Raw genomic sequence first — 21,606 nt, 5'->3', positions numbered from 1 at the left:
AGATAATCTAAATAATGACAATGAAATGTGAAGTAACACTGTCTTACCTGTGTGTCACTGGAAGTATTGTCGAATCACTGCTGTTCTGTTGTCCTCATCCTCATCCTCTGCCTCCTCATCCTCACTGTCCACAGGGTCCACTGCTGCCACACGGCCATCTCCAGCCTCCTCCTCCTGCAGAAAAGGCACATGGCGTCTCAAGGCAAAGTTGTGCAACATGCAGCATGCCACGATTATCTGGCAGACCTTCTTGGGTGAGTAGCACACGGATCCCCAGGTTAGATGGAGGCACCTGAACCTGGCCTTCAGGAGGCCAAAAGTCCGTTCGATTATCCTTCTTGTTCGCCCACGTGCCTCATTATAATGTTCTTCTGTCCTTGTCCTGGCATTCCTCATAGGGGTCAGTAGCCATGATAGGTTGGGGTAACTTGAGTCACCCCCAAATATCGAGGGACAACAGTTAAGCACAAACTATCCTATATGGCCCACACCATACCCATGCACCAACATGTACTGCGTGGGAGCCTGGGCTCACCTATTAGCCACACCCAGTGCCTCAGTAGTTAGAACAGCACATTTGGGATGCTGCTATTCCTCAGGATAAAGGCATCATGCACTGATCTAGGATACTTAGCATTGACATGGGAGATGTACTAGTCCGCCAAGCACACCATCTGTATATTCATGGAGTGGAAACTTTCGATTTCTGTACACCTGTTCAGTTTACGTGGTGGGTGGACAAATGCAATATGAGTTCCATCAATTGCCCCAATTATGTTGGGGATATGTCCCATTGCATAGAAGTCAGCCTTCACTGTGGCCAAATCCTCCACCTGGGGGAAAACAATGTAGCTGCACATGTGTTTAATCGGGGCTGACAGCACTCTTGTCAGCACTACTTAGAACATTGGCTGTGACATTCCTGCTGCCAAGCCCACTGTCACTTGGAAAGAACCAGTTGCACAGGAGGGAGGATCCCAATGAGGGTACAGATAGCAGATATCAGGTCAGGCTTCAGTTGGGCACATAGCTCTGTGATTGTGGCCCCGTCAAGTCTATAGGTGAGGATAATGTGCCTGTCCTCCTTTGTTGCCAAGTCCACCAGGGGTCTGTACATGGGGGTATGTCTCCATCTCCTATTCATCCACAGCGGTTTCAGTCTAAGGGACAAAAGAGTGAGGAGCCGGTCACAAAATGAACATCGGAGTCACAACAGCACAATGCATGATGTTAATGTTTAAAGGTTAAGCGGGATTTGTCCTGTATGTCCTATTTTTATCTGTGACGCAGTTATTATCTATGGCCTGTACCCCCCCATGAAATGGCATCCGCCTGTCCTGTGTGGAGGGACAGGTGGAAGTGAGGTAATTCCGCTGACGTTGTGTACCGTTGCTGTAGGCGGTCGGGAACCACTATGCAACTCCTCATTGGTTAACATTAAGCCCTATGGGGTACAGTGGCCAATGGTGATGTACGCTGGCGGTGACGATATGCACCGCCGCAGACGTGAGCGCCACTTTCTATCTGATCACTCACTTGCTACTTGACCTTCCACAGGAGAGGACCTACACTGCATGTGCTACTGTGACCTGTGTCTGTCCATAAGTTTAACAGGCAGGACCGTCTGACTGACACTATTTCCTGTGTGTATTTCTCTGCAGGTCAGCACCCATCAAAAGAAGGGTAAATGGCGTGCCATCACCAAGGACATGCGGACCCTGGGGGTCTACGGCAGGCGGAGCACCCACTGTTGGAAACGGTGGGAGGACCTCAGACACTGGACACGGAAGACGGTGGAGGCCCAGCTGGGGGTGTCCTCCCAATGAGGAAGGGGTGCCTGTCGAATCCTGACCCCACTGATGGCCCGCATACTAGCAGTGGCATATCCGGAGCTGGATGGGAGCTTGAGAACATCAGAGCAGCCACAAGGGGGTGAGTACAGTGCCCATCATTACAAGGGGGGTACCTGGGTGGGGGATGTGTGTCAGTGGCTGCCCCTAGGCCAAGCCTGACATTGCAGAGTAGGTCCCATGTTGACCAGGGTTCTGAAGTGATAATCCTGCAACCTAGCTGGTAGGCATCACAACTGGTCAGGGCTGTGTGGGTCCCAGGTGTGCTGCATTTGGCGGTATGTGCCCCTCCCCATGCCTTGGTGGCTAGCATTATAACTGGTAGTGCAATGCATAGTGGGTAGGGCTGTTCCCTTTGTGTGAGAGTGGTGTGTACGCCAACAGTGGTGTTGGTGCAGCCACTGACATGGTGTATCCTTTGTCTCTCCCCCCCTTTTTGTTTTGTCACCCTGTCCTTATGTGCTTTAGCATCATCTGGCGGAGGAGCAGAGGCACCAGCGACGGAGGGAGCTGCATCCCACAGGACCCAGGAGGCACAGTCCACTGACGCTGAGGGCACCAGTGGGATGGAGGGCGAGGGAAGCACCACAGCAGAGACAGGAGTAGACAGTTCGGACACAGATACCTTCTCTAAGGGAAGCTCCCTGGTGGGGGCAGACACCTCTGTGCCCACCTCAGCTAAAGGTACAGCCTCCACCCCCATACTAGCACCACCCTCCCAGCAGCCCCTCAGTGAGTTTCCCGTGCCTGCTCACCAAGGAGGGTGGGCATCTTCTTCGCCCCAGGCACCTCAGGCCCTGCCCCAGTTAGCCCTGCTTCCCTGAGTGAGGAGGCTATTGACCTCCTGAGATCCATCTATGTTGGGCAGTCAACAATTGTGAATGCCATCCAGGGGCTGGCAGCCCAGATACAACAGACTAATGTATTCCTTGAGGGCATTCACACTGGCTTGGCGGCCAAATAGAGATCAATCCAGGCTCTGGCCTCCTCTCTGATGGCAGCCATTGTCCCTGTTTCCACCCTCCAACATCCTCTTCCCAATCCCATTCCCCTCAACCCCAACTTATCCCAAGCACACAGGCAGACGAGCATGCACACAAGACAACACACAAGAGTGGCACTGGCAAACACAAGCATCACAAATCATCCCACAGGCACTCACACAAACACCATCCAGTTGCAGACATACCAACATCCACAATTTCCACTGTCTCCCCCTCCTCCTCCACCTCCCTCCCAGTTGCATCTACACTCACACCTGCATGCACTACATCATCATCCACTGCCAGCATCACCACCACACCTAGCAGAACAAACACCTCACTGACAGACACCTCCACAACAGCCATGCACACATCCCCTGTGTCCTTTCCCAGTGTGTCTGTCACCTCCCTCCCAAGGTACGCAAATGCAAGCACTCAGACACCCACCTCACAACAGCATCCTGTCCATGTACCTGCTCCCAAACACAGCAGACAGATACCTCCTACAACCACTCCCTCTTCCTCCACTCCCAAACCTTCTCCCTCTTCCCACCCCAATGTCCCTAAGAAGTTATTCCTCTCCACCATTGACCTTTTCCCTCCCCCCGTCCTTCACGTCTGGCCAGGGTGTCAAAAACCCAGGCAAGCACCTCAGCCATCCAGTCCATGGGCCCAGTAGTTTCCACACCCACTCGTGGTGGGAAAGGATCCAGGGCACCAGGCAGCCTGAAGGAAAGGGTGTCTACCCCAGTTGCTGGACGGAAAATCAAGGAGCCTGCCCCAGCTGCTGCCAGGAAGGGCAAGGAGCCAGCCCCAGCTGCTGCCCGGAAGGGCAAGGAGCCATTCCCAGCTGCTGCCAAGAAGGGCAAAGAGCCATCCCCAGCTGCTGCCAGGAAGGACAAGGAGCCATGCCCAGCTGGTGCAAGGAAGGGCAAGGAGCCAGCACCAGCGGGCAGGAAGGACAAGGGCCCTGGTGCAGGGACTCAGTCAGAGCCCCCACCACCAACCATGGGTGTGCAGCCGTCCGAGGCTGCAGGGGATGGGCAGGTGCTTCCCCCACTACCACCACCAGCAGTTCCAACACCACCAGTGGGCAGCCGTCTGAGGCTGCAGGGGATGGACTGGAACCTCCCCCCACCAGCAGCAGCACCACCACTACTGAGCAGCCGTCACTGCCGGCGGACAGTATGTAGTCCTGCCTCCATGGGCTGCTATGTGACCTGCCCCCTGCAAATCCTGTGGGTATGACACCCAGCTGAGAGACTGTGACCTTGCACTCCCCAGGATCAACAGCACAGGGCATGATGCCCTCTCCAGAACCAGTGGGTAAGACACCTACCAACCCCAGCCTTCCCAGGATCAGAAGCACAGGGCACAATGCCCCCTCCAGAACCAGTGGGGAAGACACCCACCAACAACAGCCTCCCCAGAATCAGAAGCACATGGCACGATGCCCCCTCCAGAACCAGTGGGGAAGACACCCATCAACCCCAGCCTCCCCAGAATCAGAAGCACAGGGCACAATGCCCCCTCCAGAACCAGTGGGTAAGACACCCACCTACCCCAGCCTCCCCAGGTCCAAGCACAAGGCATGCTGCCCCCTCCAGAGCATGTGGGCAAGTCACCCACTTGAGAGACAGTGGCCGTGTACTCCTCAGGACCAAGCACAGGGCATGTTGCCCCCTCCAGAGCATGAAGTCACCCACTTGAGAGACTGTGGCCTTGCACTCCCCAGGACCAAGCAATGGGCATGTTGCCCCCTCCAAAGCCAGTGGTGTTCTTCCATCTGCCGGCTGAGGTGCCCTCGTTCCCCGTCCACCTGAGGTGCCTGCCTATTTTCCAAGTGATGCCACTGCAGTGTTCTCTCTGTGTTGGTGCAGGTGACATGTGGGGCCTTGGACGTTGGCCTGTGGCCTTGTGGCCCACGCACAATGAGGACTGGGCAGTGTCCCTTGAACTGTACATATGTATATACCATTACATTGCATTTTTGTATTTCTACTGTGTTATTATTACACTCACATTTGCACATTCCTGTTGTCCTTGCATTATTCCTCAGGGGTACAGGGTAAATATGTTTTATTGCTGCAGTTGAATGTGTGTATGCTGTTGGGGGTAGGGGTGGGTGTGTGAGTGTTGCGTGTGTGTGTCACTCTCTTTTTACTCCCTCCCTCGCCTGTGTGCTAGGTGGCTGTAGTCACTGTGGTCGTTCTAGCTCCATGTCGGCGTGGTTCTTCCCTGTGTCTCCAAAGGTGAGTCCTTTCCCTTCTGTGCAGTGTTTCCACCAGGCGTTTGATGTCGTTGGTACCATCCCAGAAAAGGTGGTGATTTCCAGGGTCTTAATATGGTGGGCGGAACATTGAGTTCCGCCTGGCTGTTGGTGACTACCGTCTTGGTGGCTGTTGTTTTCACCCTGGCAGTCGGTGTGGTAAAGTGGCTGTGTATCTGAGTTATCACCGCCATGGTCATAATTTGGGGGTAGTTACCGCCAGCCTGTTGGTTGTATTACCACCACTTTATCACCGACCGCCAGGGTTGTAATGAGGGCCACAATGTCTTAACCTCTGTTTGCACATCATCCAGACTTGAATGTCCAGAGATTAGCTGAAGCTCAATCCAACCAAGACAGCATTACTGTTATTTCCCAAGAATATTAAACAAGATACAGTGTACACCTGGCTCAAAGACATGAACCTTGAACCCTAACTTTCACCAAATGCCAAATCACTTGGATTCACCCTGGACATCAACCTCACCGTTAAGGAACACATTGCCAAAAAATAAAGGCAACCTGGTACTATCTCTCTTCCAAGGAACATCAAACCATTTCTTCCAGAAACTTACTTCAGAACTCTGAAACATGATAATGCCCTATTCCAAGGCCTCCCAAATGCCACACTGGTATCCCTTGAGGGCATCCTACACACTGCAGGTTATTTAAGCCGGGCATGAATAAAGATGATCGTATCATTGGCATCCTGATGGAACTTCATTGGTTCCCCATGCCAGGCTGAATCATCTTCAAAACTAGCTGCATTATCTACAAAGCTATCATGACCAGCACCTATTCTTATGTTGCAGACAAGCTCACCATCTCTGGTAGATCTCAGCACACCCACAGCCAGGACACCAACGAACTGCAGACCAAGAAGTGAAAAAAATAAATAAAAGCAAGACAGCAGGCCTTTTCTATCTATACACCGGGATCTGGAAGAACATCCCCATATCCATCAGGACCATCTCCATGCTGCTCCAATTTGGAAAAAGTTGAAGACTCACCTCTTTAAAGAATACTACATCACAATGTAATAACTATCATAAACCAAGCTGCATCTCCTCTTACTGGTTGACTTTATGCTTTTCATTGTCTATGTGCAGTGTATCTCTTTTGGCTAGGTTCATGATATCTAAATACCATATATATACATAGATGCATACATACATACAAGCTAACAGCTTGAGTTAAACATTTGCCACTGATATATGCGATGAATTGAAAGTTACCAGTTCAAATTCGACAAAGCCATAGAGCCTTCTGCCACACTGAGTTTAGTAACTGGTGTAACAGTATTGTTGAAAATAGTACCACGCTATCTACAGTGCAAAGGATTGGCAGATGTGTGGTAAGAGGAGCTACAGTAAAAAAAAAAAGGTTATGATAAGGGTCCTTTTTTGGGTTTCCAAATCAGAGTAGTTTGCTGGTCCCAGAAATACAGCTGTGTTTTAGGGTGGGAGAAGATATTTATGAGTTTTCTCTGGGTTCCAGAAATGTGATTGTTTCCCATTGACGCTACTGCCACAGCCACACATCCTTTACTCGCTCATCACACCCTTCTCACTCAAGCAGTGGTCTAGAGTTTTATTTTTGCCCCATCTGGATTCCAACTGCGGTCATTTTAACACTTTCCCTCTTCATCTTTTGGGGATCAATTTGTCACTTTTGCTAACCCATTTGTGCACTCTTTTCTGATTGTCTGACTTCCTCCAGGTCCCTTAAAAACCTTTATTAATGGCCTATGCTATCTCTCATCCTGTTTTCTGATACCATTTCTGTGTTCCTTATGGTTTGATTTTAATTTCTGTGACAGAACACCCATCTTTTTAACTTATTCCTTTGATCTTTTAATCATTTTCTTCTTACATCTCCTCCCAGACATACACAGGATGGGACTCTGGATCTTTCATTTTCCTTGTTCATATATTTATTTCTCTTCTCTAGACTTATACTATTACCCTCCTTAGGCTCACTTTCTCGCTGGTCCTTGTTAGACTTGGCATCATTGACATGGTCTCCCCTAATGTTTTGCCTCTACCTCCCAGGTTTCGTCTGTGTGCTGGACTCTGTTTTTGCTGTTTTTGTTTGCTCTGGACACTTTACCACTGCTGACAAGTGCTAAAGTGTAAGTGTTCCCTGTATAAATTATATGTGTACACTGGCTTATTCATGATTGGCATATTTGATTTACTAGTAAGTCCCTAGTAAAGTGCACTAGAGGTGCCCAGGGCCTTTAAATCAAATGCTACTAGTGGGCCCGCAGCACTGGTTGTGCCACCCACCTTAGTAGCCCTGTAAACATGGCTCGGACCTGCCACTTCCCTCCTCCACTAAATCAGCCACTGCGATTTCTCTCCTCAAAAACAACAATTGAATGCAGATGCTTTTTCAAACCTCTTACCTATGTATTTACTTCCCTTTCCTAAAAATTATTGTATTGATGTTCTTCTAAGTCACCCATTCTCTTTTCTTCACATGCATAACCTTTTCTGAACTGCCCAATCTGGATTTTACTTGGTATATTCCACTAAAACAGCTTCACTCTAAATTACTAGCTGTCCCCGCAATTTTCATATCACACCAAGCTTTACTCTGTTGTAATTGCTAGATTTTTCAGCATCTTTTTACATGATGGACCACTTTATTCTTATCTCTCTCTCTACCCTGAGCATCTCTTATTAGGTACATAACTGGTTTCCCTTGTATCTTAACTGATGTGTTTTCTCTTGTCTGATCTTTTTACTGCTCAGCTTATTGATCCCCAAGGCTCTGTTTTAGGTCCTTAACATTTCTCACTATACTCAATTCACTTTGTTTCTATAATTTTGTCATTTGGGGTCGACGTTCACCTTTACTCAGATGACTTCCAACTATAACAAAGTGCTGTAATTGGCGGATTCTATCTTTGACCAAAATGTCTAAATGTGGGACAAAGAATTTTCCATGGCCGACTTTCAATATAATTGTAGACATACTATATAAGAATATATAGTATGCATACCTGAGAATGGTTACATTAGCTTGAGTCCAAACTCTACGTATATATTGTCTGCTAATGTCCAATTTAAGAACAATCCCTCCTGGTGTCCCATAATGCAAGCAAGTTTGTCTTGCACTTTAATCTTCCTTTAATTTCAAAGCACCTTAACTACTGTTTTTCTTCCTGTGATAATCTCATGTCGAAGGCGTCATTAAACATTAACTTTTTGCTATCTCTCTATCATCAGGGTATCTTTTTATAACAGACATTTTGTTAACAGACTTAGGCAACTGGTTTGATTCCATATATTGGTTACGCAAATAGGGCTGTCAGAAGGGGATGGGCACACCACCAGCATATGTACCAACTCCCAAGTGCATGAGGTGTGGTGCTGGAAGACGGTGCTGATCCCTAAACTTCATAGCCCACTTACATTGCAGCAGCTTACAACAGATAAGACCATCATAATAAAGGTCCACCCACATAGTGTAGATACCAAACAGAAGATGCACACTGATGAGCAGCACAGGTTCCTCTAATGCAGGTGACACCTCACAGCAACATAATGTATTTACATTTATTAAGCACATGGACGGGGGACATGCAGCCTAGACTGTGGACCTAATAATAATAAGACTTGTCCCATGCCATTCTCATAGACATCCCCACACTGGCAAGTGAATAATCATCCTTCTGCACCCCACCTCCCCTCCAGCCGTACTCCTCTCCACCTCGGTGCAGATGAAGGCATGCCAGGTTTATGTTGTTTTTAATAAAATTAGTTGAGTTCATGTTTTTTTCATGTATGCAATGCATAGACTGTGAGTTCTACAACCTGTGTGTAGTCATCACGAACATTTACATATCACTATTTGCAATGGTTAATTCTGATTGTGTTAGCACTTGTGAGTGCATCTCTGTGAACACTATGGATGGAACTTAAGGATATACTGCTTGATATTGCTACTGTTCTTATATCTCAAATTAAATACTTTTTTTTTTTTTTTTTTACAAAGTCTATAGTAAAATGGTATACCATATACCATTGGCTAGTAAACTGAATGCTACTAGTGTGCCTGCAGCACTTATTGTGCCACCCACTTAAGTAGCCCCTTAAAACATGTCCTAGGTCTGAAATTACAGCTTGTATACAGCTTGAAAACTGGCAATTCAACTTGGAAAAATAACCCCTTTGCCAAGCCCAAAATGTCCTCTTTATTACATATGTCACCTCTAAGGCAGGCCCTAAACAGCCCACAGAGCATTCTGAAAAAAACACGTTCAGAAAGTTGGCATTTGCTTGTCCTAACCATTTGGTGCCTGCAGTCTGTTTCCTGGGTCACGTGAGTAGGTGCTTTTGGCAGTTGGCCTTTGTGTATTACTCCCAGACAGTATCACAATAAAAGGTCTGGGTGTTGACAGGATGGGCCATCCTGACTAGATGAGATGGGCGGAGCTGTTATCTGTCACACTTGCATTACAGACACTACCTCAACTCAGATGCAAATGACTTCACACCAGCCTATTGTACCGAAAGACAGACTGGGGCCAAGGTAGGGAGGCAGGAAATTCCAGATACTTCTGTAGGAGGAAAACTCACAAACGTTCTTTTACTTCAAAGATAGGCACCAGATGTAAAAAGAGGACCCTTAGACCCATTCTCCAGTACGCTGCTGGACCTGTGGCATCTACAGACGAAGGGCTGCTCTGCTTCCAGGGGACTGCGCTGCTTCTTGAGGCCTTGAATGCTGTTTGAGGAGGAAGACTGGATTTGCACCCTTCATCTGAGGCTTAAGTGACTCCAAGGGCCAGAGCTACAGGGAAACATCAGGCTCAAGAGGCCTCTCTGCAACTACCTAGCTAACCTGATGTAGCTGGACCTGCAACTGGCCTGCCTGAGCCCTGCTGGCCTCTGCTGGAGTGAGGTCTTGATCCCCAAGAGTTGCCTACCAGGTCCCGGACCCTTGGTGTAGCATCAATTGAGCTCCTTACTGAAGTAAAGAGGAAATAGCAATCACAGACAGGCCCAGTTGGGCCAAGATCTTGCCATCCCATGCCAACCAGCAAAGTGAAGCTTCAGTGAACCCAATACTTCATGCCACAGCAACCATCAGCAAGAACCAGCAACACAAGGTTTGAACTTTGCACTAAAGCATTGACAACCCGCTCTGACCACCCATGCCACCCAACAGGATCCTTATACTACAATGAATACCACTTGTCATGCCCCGCCTGCTTTCTGTGCTACTTTGATGGCCATCCGCAATGCTCTGCCTGCTCCTCATGGCCTCCACATTGCAAACTCTTTATGCTAGACTTTAGAAGGTAACTTTTTCAGCGTACTAACCAGGTCCCTATATTCAGTACATTCTCCATCATGGTCGGCCTGAACTTGTGACTTTCACCCAGTCTCGCACAACCAGATGACCGCAGGTAGCACTTGGTACGTTTAGGCACTACACTTACCTTAAATCTTTAAAACTGCATATCTCTGGTTCTACTGATTGCATTTTTGTTGTCAAATAATTATTTACATTTTACTCCGTCTTTCTAAATTGGTGTGGGATTTTTCTTGTGTTCTGTCCTGTTTTCACTTTAGTACTGTTTGAGAGCTGCTTAAGTACTTTACACATTGCTTATAAGTTAAGCCTCACTGATTTTGTGCCAAGCTATCAGAGTGTTAAGCACAGGTTTATTTAGTTACTTTTGTGGTTCACCCTGACAAGGATTGTGGCTGATTACTGAAAAAGGGCCATGCCCCCCCCCCCTCAACCAACAACTCAATATCTCATAACACATTTAGGAATAATCATAACCCTTGTCAGGGTGGACCCTCAAACTCACCTAACATATCTAAGCTCAACCCTTTGGTAGCTATGGCAGAGAGCAGACAGGCTTAACTTAGGAAAAAATGTATAGCAGTATCAAAGCTGTCATACAGTCAACATGCAAAAGAATAAAAATTGCAAAACTAATTAGAAAAACAGTAAAATGTAATAAGCAAAATTATAAAACTCCAATAAAGGGAACCTCAAATATGAGTTTTTAAAGATTCATGGGAAAACAATGCCAAAAAGCACAAAGCACCAATGATAGTCTATGGTCATGGTAGAACATAGGCTCAATTTCGGGCTGACTGCAATGGAGCATGGGTCTGATGCACCATCCGGGTTCATACCAGTTAAAGAGTTTACCTTCTGACTTAGGGGGCCATTACGAGCTTGCCAGTCTTTTGGGAAGACCGTCACAGAGGCCGCCGCCAAAAGACCGCCATGTTGGTAGTCATCCGACCGCCGTATTAAGAGTTACACTGTGAAGTCCGCCAAAAAAAACAACCAACTATCCAAAATCTCCAGTATACTGGAGGACGGAAAAGAGGCGGTCCCACCATGAGCACCACCAGCCTGACAAAAATCCTTCCATCATATTGCAATCCACAATCACAACAGTGGTTCTTCCATGGCCAAAACAATTGATCGTGCAAACCGCATTGGTCTCAACTCATATCACACTGAACACAACATTGGATAGTTTGAATATCCCACACCTGGCACACATCCACACACTTAAATATACCTACACACTTGGCTATATAGCACAACCCTATACAACCCACAATTCTTTTCAAACAGAACGCCACTCACAGCCACAGAGGAGGATCAACAATCACAGATTTCTCGATAAATACTTTTGGCACCCATACAGATTTCACCACACATACATCCCACACCTGCACAGAATACACAACACACAATTAACTTTCACACACAACACGCAACAGCTGTCACCCATATCACAGCACCTACCCCTCATCACTTACCTCTGGTACAATGTTCCACTTTTTTTTAACACTACCTCACCATCTTTACCACCAATACCATGTTCCCACAAAAACACCCACATTTCACAGATGATGAGTTGAGGGTCATGGTAGATGAAATTGTCAGGGTAGAGCCACACCTGTTTGGAGTATAGGTCCAGCAAACATCAATAGCCAGGAAAATGGAGTTGTGGCAAAGAATAGCCAACAGGGTCAATGCTGTAGGCACCTATCCACGCACAAGTGAGGACATTAGAAAGAGACTGAGGCGACCTCCGGGGGAAGGTGCATTCCATGGTATCCAGTCACCAGCTGGCGGTACTGAAGACTGGCAGTGGGCCCCTGCCTCCTCCCCCTACTTTCACATCTAGGGAGGAGAAGGTCTTGGCACTCACCTATGTCAGCCCACAGATACATGCACATTGGTCTGCTAAGTAGGAACACACTGACAGCTATGGTTAAGGTAGGCCATATACAACAGAAACCATTATGATGGCTGAGGCTGTGGTGCAACATTTTCACATGTGTCAGACACATATGGACACACACATGACACCATTTGACCACCTCCCGTACCAAACAGGTCTCCTTGGTTGGAATCACTTCCACCCCAGCCTCCTGACAGTCTGGCCTTATCAGTTACACTCCACAAATTCATGCCAATCTGTACCTGTATTCATCTATGTTATCTTTGCATGTCTGCCTGCAATTCGCATCTGCCTCTGACACAGTCTGTGGCTTGCCAATGATGAAGAGCCAAACAGAAACTCATCAAATCTGTGATTGACAGAGATAAGGGATAGGATATAGCTGTAAACATACATCAATTCTGACAACTTGTTTGAACAAGTGTGACTTTGCATGTGCAGTAACATCTCAGGACACTATATACCACAATGTACTGTACACAGTACTAACTTACAATCTGCATGATTACCTGGCTCTTGGCTTTGGAGTCAACTAAGATCCCACAGATGATGGTAAATAGGAGGTGATGTGTATTGTATTTTAAAACATGAACTCTCAATATTAAGGAGACATCACATACCTTTAGTCAGTTGAAGTACTGATTGATTAGATATGCCCTGAAGTCTCTAGCTTCATTTTCATCAGGCTCATCATCACTTGGCAAATCTGCATTCCGCCCACAAGTTCTGCTGACTCCCCACCATCTGGTATGAATGGAATGTCACATATCAGGGCAAGGTTGTGAAGCATGCAGCAGGCAACAATTACATGACATACCTTGTTGGGTGAGTGGAGGAGGACTTCTCCAGATATGTCCAGGCAGTGACACCTTGCCTTCAGGAGCCCAAAAGTCCACTCCACGACATGCCTTGTCCTTCCATGGGCCTCTTTGTAGTGGACTTCTCTCGGCCTGGTTGGTACCTCACTGGTGTCAACCAAGGACGGTTTGGATAGCCAGAGTCCCCTGTAAAGAATAGTTACAGAACACAAACATATATCTTAGACATGCACCTTTGTGATAGCACAAGAGAAACTTAGCAAACACACGTGTCAAATGTGACTCACCAAGCAGCCAGGCCATCTCTGTGTAGAGTTGTGTCATTAGCAGTGGAATATTGCTGTTTCGCATGCTAAAGGAATCATGGACTGATCCTGGAAACTTTCCACAGACTTGTGAAATGTACTGGTCTGCCAAACACACCACTTGTAGTTGACTGAGTGGTAGTTTTTCCTGTTTCTGAATACCTGTTCATAGCCACTGTGGCGATTCAAGGATACATGGGTGACATCTATGGCTCCAACAACTTAAGGAATGCATTCCAAACCATAAAACTCTACCTTCACCTAGGCCACTTCTGCACGTTGGGGAAACCGGATGTAGCTGTCCAGGTGTTTCAACAATACACACAGTAAATCCTTCAAAACCAAACTGAACATGGGCTGAGACATCCCTGCTTTTAGGGCCACTGTATTTAGAAAAAACCCAGTGGCCAGGAATTGTAGAACTGACATGACTTGAATGATGGGAGAGATATGCTATTGGGACTGCAAATGGCAGGCATCAGATCTGGCTCCAACATATCACAGAGATCCATGATTGTATGCCTATTAAGGCGATAGATCTTTATGATGTGTCTTTTCTCCATGGTGTCCAGAGGTTCTATTCCTCTCCTCCTGCCAGGGTAACTATGTGAAGAAAATTAGATTGTAGGTGACTTTGTCAATATACACATTATGGATATATTAAAATATAAGTCACACATATCTCCATATATTGTCACATGACATATGACATTAGAAATACAGTATCTTGCTATGCATCCTATGACAGTCCCCTTGGTTCAAATTCCATGTATCCTCTGATGTACTAGACATGCATATTTATCTGTGACTGTCAGTGTTTCATGGTGCAACCTAGTTTACATGTGACACATATTTGTTGCCCCTATATCCATTGTTATCGCACATAGGATGTTGAGAAAAGGCTTTCATTTACATTACCACCAATTCCTCTGTTACCGAGCTTTTACTACACACATACACAATTAGACTACTAAACAGGAAGGCAGTGCTTACTAATAGTTAGCACCATATAGGTAATCGTCAATGACACAGATACCATAACTTTTCCATACATATAATTGCCTCAAAATGGCAGCTTCCTGACCCACTGTACTGGACATGAGGATGTGACCTAACTCCGCCGGCGAATGTCTTTGTGGTGGTAGGGGGTCACAACTGTGGTGCACATTGCCATTGGAACACATTGCTGCCTTTGGTGGACATGGGCCAATGGCGATGTCCGCCGGCGATGATACTCATGTACGTGGCGGACATGACCACCACTTTCTGCTGTAAAGGTCACTTGACTCCTGACACTGCTGCCATCAAGACCTCCACTACCTGAGCTACTGTGTACTGCCTCTGGGAGCCATCATGCCATGTCTTGCAGGTGATAGGGCCCCAGCCTTCACTCCAGAAGAGCTGGAGAAGCTTCTGGAGGAGGTCCTACGACTTTATGGACAGCTATATGGTGCACCAGAGAAGCATGTGAGTCCAATGTTATACCAATGTGTTAGAGGTGGAGTTTATGAACATGAAATGTGAGTTAGTGAGGGATTGGACAATAATGTCTGGGTGTATGTGAATGTGTACATGTGCAGAGGCAGACATCCAGAACTGATGCGTGTTATCTAGTGTGTAATCTGATTTCCTTTACTCACAACATTGATTGAAGCATGTACAACAATAATGATTTGAAAAATGTTCATGGATTCATACCATGTCATGGATAATAATGTTCCCTGGTCATATGGGTATAGTCAATACCAGGTGCTGTTCATGCATGTCATATGGGAGAGTCCACTCCACACATTGGCTGGCTGCAGGTGGTAAATTGTGAATGGCTTTGGACTGAGAAGAAGGGTATGTCTGCCAACTTAATGTGACAGAAGTGTTCAGACCACTTGTGTTTGAATGGTGCATGTGGACATAATGTTTTCCTTTTGTCTGTGTCATCCATGCAGGTCAACACCCAATCAAAAGAGGGGCTCTGGCGTGCCATCACCAAGCAAGTGCGGATCCTGCGTTTCCACAGCCGGCGGAGCACCCATTGTTGGAAGGGGTGGGAGGCCCTGAGACGCTAGGTCCGGAAGACTGCAAAGGCCCAGCTGGGGATGTCCTCCGAATGAGGTATCCTGTTGGTAAGTTGTTCAGGTCTTTGGTCTCTGTCCACTCCTATTACACTGGACCTAGATCTATGCGTTACATAGGGTCAGACAGGTGAGAAATAGGCTAATTAATCATGAGTTATGAGCTAGATGTAAAGTTCATGTGACAATGTGATCTCAATCAGGAAATTCAAATACCATACTAGCTAAACTTACTCTGAGGTGTGTTGAGGTGTCCCTTAGTTAAGTGAGGTCTGTACATTGGAATATTGTGGGGTATAATAAGGGTGGACATTCTACATGATGAATAGCATGGTGGTATTTCTACATTCCCAGTGCAAGACATGTCATAGAAATGTGAGTTCTGACTTTTTGTCCCATGTACATGGTAATGTGAAGGTAAGTGGTCAGCCTGCTAGACCTTTAGCCAATATATTGTGGGCATGATACAAGGGGAAGGACACCTCCTAAATGGTACTATATACAATGTGTTTAGCCAACAGCACGTGTTCATTGATTATTCCTGCCTTTTTCAGTTTTCTGATCTAAGTATGACAAACTTACTATAGCTATTCTGGTTCTGTTTAGATGGCTGATAGTATGGCTAAGGTCATTTTGCACTGACTTCATTGTGTTGCTGGTTTTGTTGTTGACATTCACATATTGGTGGACTGGTATATATTATCAGCCAATTTGCTGCTCTCTAGGCGTATGTCTCAATGATGTTCACTAATGAGCTTGTTTCTGTCATTGTAACTTTACTCCAAAAATGTTAGGTTAGTCATGTCTGAAGTGCTGATAGTCATGTTGCAATTCAGATAATGCTGACGTGAGTTTGATAATCATCAGTATTATTAGTACTGTTTGTGGACTTCATGCACATGGCAGGTGTCAATTGTATTGAAGGTGTTGGTATGGTTCCTTGGGTTGTCTGTGGGTAAATTGTGTGTGCTGGGTAGGCCCCTGATGATGTACTTGACTTTGTTTACTATGTGATAATTGCTAAGATGAGTAGGTCCACAAAGTGTGTATCAACCTTACTAAAAACACTATTGATACATGTGTTTTTGAAATGCATATGAAATCTTTTTACTCCAACTTTGGATTTGTCAAATGGAGAAGGTGCATATGTGTTTTTTGCATTTGTGAAAGTAATAGACACACTTACAAGTTATGAATGTGATTGCTAAGCAACATGCTGTATTATAATTGGAATGTGATGAGGTAACTTTCATAGGACATGACATCTATTAATGGACTGAGCAAGTGTAGATTTGGAGTATGTATGAATGTGATATCACAGTCAACACTAGTTCCATTGATGGATTATAGTTTCACAGTGATGCTGTGTATGGGGACACACTTTTAATGTTGACAATTCTTCTTGTGATGGTATAGGGTTTGTTATAGCTGCACTGATAGGATGGTGATGTAGTGTTCAGATAGTTGGCTTATTGTGACATTCTTGTCATAAAGGGTAGTGGGAATATGTTGTTGTGACATGATGTTGGCTCAAAATGGTTCCTACCTGGGGGTGTTTTACACATAGATGTGATGTTACTGTTGTGTATGGTGTAATGTATGTAAAGAATGTGATGACCCTACCTCTCTCTCTGTTTCTTAGCATCAGCATGGGCAGGCAAAGGATATGAGGCACAGCTGAGTGGGAAGCTGCAAGCCACCGGGGTCCGAAGTCATGCTACCAATGACACTGAGGGGAGTGCCACAGGGGGGACAGGATCCTTTTCTTCATCTTCGGAATCCTCCTCCAGTGTACACTCTCTGGCGGTGGCAGACCCATCTGGGACCACCCCAGCACCATCTTTGCCCACCATTCCCTTTCTATCACTGCCCCTCCCTGTAGCTCCCCACCCAGTTGGCTGTGCCCACTCACCCAAGAGGGCGGGCATCTGTTTGCTGCAGGCACCTCTGCCCCTGCCCCTGTCAGACCTGCTGCCCTCAGTGAGAAGGCTATTTACCTCCTGAGGTCCATCATACAACAGAGTAATGCGCTCCTGGAGGGCGTACAAGGTGCACTGGCTGGCCTATAGAGATCTTTTCAGGCTCTGGCCTCCACATTGACAGCAGTCAGTCACCCTTTGTCTACTGTCCACCCTCCACCTTCCTCTTCCCAAACCCAAACCCCTCTTCCCTGAAAGGTATGCATCCACCTCAACATCCAAGGGTAGCTCAGACAAACGCAAGCACTACAAGACACACCACCTGCATGCACATAAGCAAGATACACCTGCACACACAGCAACAGTCACTACCTGCCCTGATACCCCCAACACCCCAGCATCACTGACAGCACACCTAACACACCTGCAGACACTACACCAAGTTTCACAGATCCAGCCACCACACCAATCCTACCCACAGTCAGCACCACAGCAGACCCTAAGACTTCCACCCATCACCAAACCCGCAGACATCACAACCACTGCTACTCCTACATGCAGCACATCCACCATACCTGCAGTCACCACCCCAACAGACACTCACCCACACACCACAACATCCCTCAGCACCTCCACCCCCTCAGTCCTGTACACATAAACTCCCTTCCTCACCCACCCAACAGACACCCACCACCCACAAACATACCTCCTACACACACGCACCTACAACACCAACACTGGCACATCAGACAACCACTCCCTCACCCTCCACTCCTAAACCCCCTTCTGATGACCATTCCTGTGTGTCTAAAAAAGTGTTCCTTTTATGTTTTGACCTTTTCCCTACTCCTATTCCCCGTGAGACCCCTAAACGCTGTGTTTTCCTCCTCAGGCCCGTCCCTTCCATGTCCAAGGTCTCCCCTACCCCCCTGCAAATACCCATACCCCTCCACCCGCCAAGAAGTCTACCCCTCCCAAGACAACCCAACCCTCCCCTAAGCCGAAACCTAAACCTCCCCCAAGCCCAATCCTAAAAGACCCCTTCCAAAATCTAAGCCAAAACACCCCCCAAAGACCCCATATCCTGATAACCCCTCAGGTGCCTGTCTGTCCCCTTGATGCCCCTACCTGTGGAGGTTACATGACAGTCAGAAGTCAAGTTTGGGCACACAGATGTGCATCAAGTGCATGTTGCACTATTTCTATTTGGCCTGGCAAATGGCCTAGGACATTTTCATATTTATCACTTTTAAAAGATAATAGGACAAACCAGTTGTTGGTTTCAACGTTACATATGTGTCCTGCATTTTTTTCTTACGGCATATTTGGGAATGGCTGACATTGTTTGCATGTGAGTATTTGTGTGTAAGTGGTGCTTGTACTACCTGTTTTGTCTGGGCAGCATGTGAGGTTGTGTGCAGTGCATTTTTCCCCCAGTGATGGGTGTGTGTTGTGTGATAGGCATGTGTCTGATGGGGACATGTTGTAGTCATGGTATTGGTTGATGTTTGTGTTAACATGTGTTTGTTGCAGTATTGTATGTCTTTGTGTGCTTTGACTGTGTGCATGTTTGGTGCATGGTATGTCGGATATGTGCTGTTTATGTCAAATGCTGCATTGCATGGTTGTATGATTGTGTGTGTTTGTTACCTGCTGGTGGTATGTTGTGTTGTATGTGTGATTTGTCACTGGGTAGTGTCTATTGTGGGTGCTTGTCAATGGATTGATGGTGTTGTGGTTGTGGTGTTGTAGTGACGTTTTGTGGTGTTGTTGTGTGTTACTGTGCCGGTGCTGTGTTTCTGGGACTCGGTGTGTGTTTTTGACATGTGTGTCTGTGTGTGATGGCTTTAGTGTATGTACTCTGTATGTGCTTGTGTGTATGTGGCTGTCTGTGAGTGAGCGTGTTAGTGTCAGATTACAAGTGTGTGTCGCTCTTACCCCAACTTCCTGATTGGTATGTTGTGTGAGCATACGGACTTTTGGCAATTTACAACAATGGCAGGTAAGTGTGTGTACTCATGGTTGCTGTTGTCATCTTCTGCATCAATTCTGATGTCTCTGGGCAAGTAGGAGCAACGAGATGACGTGCAGTTCTGGTTGCATGGAGGCTCTGGATGAGTATGGATTCCTGAACGTAAGTGTCTCCTTTTATGCAGTTGGTTTCCGCCTGGTTTTCCATGGTGGTGTGACTGTGGCGGAAACCCTGGCGGTATGCAACCTCATAATCTGTCTGGCAGGGACATGGTCTCCGTTGTCCTGCAGGTGGCTACCAACATCTGTGGCAGCCAGAACGCTATGGTGGTGCCGGCGGTGCTTTGGCTGCATTCTGTACTGAACATTCCAATGTCATAATTTGGCAGTCTTCTCCGCCAGCCTGTTGGCGGTGGGATGCCAACATGGCGGTCCTGAGACCGTCAAACTCGTAATGAGGCCCTTAGTCTTACAAGTCCCAAACAACCACAAGAGTACATTTCTATGGCCCCCCCAGAATCTCAGAGGCACCTTAGAGACTCACATAGTGTCAGGCAGAGGTCAACAGCAGGATCCAGACCAGGTCCTCTTGCCACTGGTTACTTGCGTACTTCCAGGAAAAGGCCTTGTGCAACTTGTTGTCTCCCTGAAGCAGCCACAGTCCTATAGGACTCCTCTCTGGTCAGAGACAACAGGTTGAGTCTTCTGATCTACTGCAGGCCCAGAAGGTGTTCTGGAAGTGGGTGCCTGAAAGTGCCATATTTACGCCTGACACTGGCTAGGAGTGGGAATGAGTCCTGGGCGCATCCTAATCAATGGGGCAAATGTTCCCAGAAATAACCCTGCCAACTTTTGCAGCAGTGTCTGTTTAACTTCTTGCGACCAAACCCAAAATGCCATGTGTCAGGCATTTTCAAGATGGCAAAAGCCTTCAGCCACACTAAACCTTTGCTCTGATGGCTGGGGAGTGTACTATAGTAATCTTAGCGCACTCTCACATATAAGACCCAAATTGAATAAACGACTGTACCCATAACAAACCACGAAAACAGAAGTCTGATAAGACAAAAGTAGGGTCCTCCAGCGAACAGCCAGTGGATAAACAATAATTGTCTTGGCATTCTGCTCTCTCCCTTGCAATTGTGCCCCAAGCTTTACATGTGGCTCAACAGACCTGTCATGCAGAGAGAGACTGTGCTGTCAAACAGAAGTCCCCAACCCCCACCCTGCAAATTCTGTGCAGTTCAGAGGAGTCATCTCCTCCCTCTCAGGTCAGCCTATTTTTTTGTTCCCAACTATTCAAGACTGAGCACATTTAACCTCCAGAACCTGGGCACATTGCATACTATGTACTAAGGACTGATACACACATTAAATATACCAGTTAGGGGTGTGCCTATTCAATCATCTTTAAAAGTAGGGCAAGGGCACTGTGCCACCGGTCAGCAGGGTTAAAATGCACAGAGTTCTAACGCCAGTAAGAATATGGGATCCAGCAAAAAGAGAAAAATCGGGAATAACCACGCAGAAAAGCTGGATTTCCTAAAGCCACCTTTGAAGATTTGTATGTGCAACATTACCTGGGAACTGGCTCAGCACGGGCCCACCTGACAGAGCATGGCATAAAAAGGCCATCTTGGAAAAGAGAGTTAAGGGAAGCAAAGGCCACTCAGGAGGAGTATTATAAAGACAATCTGTGAGAAAGCACTTCTGGGACATATATCATTTTATCCAAAGAAGAAAAGTAATACAAACTAAGAACTAAGCGCACACAGGGTTTATATTTAGGATCACACATTCAGAATACTAATAGTGTCAATTAAAGGGTATGACTTTTCGAAGGACGGCCAAATAATTGAAGGGCCGCCATTGTCTTTCAGTAAACAAAACACGATGTAATTTCTCATGATTTATTTCACTAAACGCAGTCTTTTGACGCCTCAATTATCCCCACTGCTAGACTGTGGTTACGTTAGTGATTGAATGCCTGTTATCACTTCCTCACCCACGAAGTTGGGAATTCTGAGACTGATGTTTTCTGGCACGCAATAGTAAGGTGACCGGACATTTCTGTTATAGTATTAGTTATTGCCCAGAGCACCCATCCCGAGTTCTCCAGAGACAGAAAACGCTGAATATAAATCAAACATCGACCTCCTGCACTAGTTTACTAACTGAGGAAACCCAT

Source organism: Pleurodeles waltl, chromosome 3_1 (genome assembly GCF_031143425.1).
Source record: "Pleurodeles waltl isolate 20211129_DDA chromosome 3_1, aPleWal1.hap1.20221129, whole genome shotgun sequence".
Lineage (NCBI taxonomy): Eukaryota > Metazoa > Chordata > Amphibia > Caudata > Salamandridae > Pleurodeles > Pleurodeles waltl.
Note: the sequence above shows the minus strand (reverse complement) of the source record.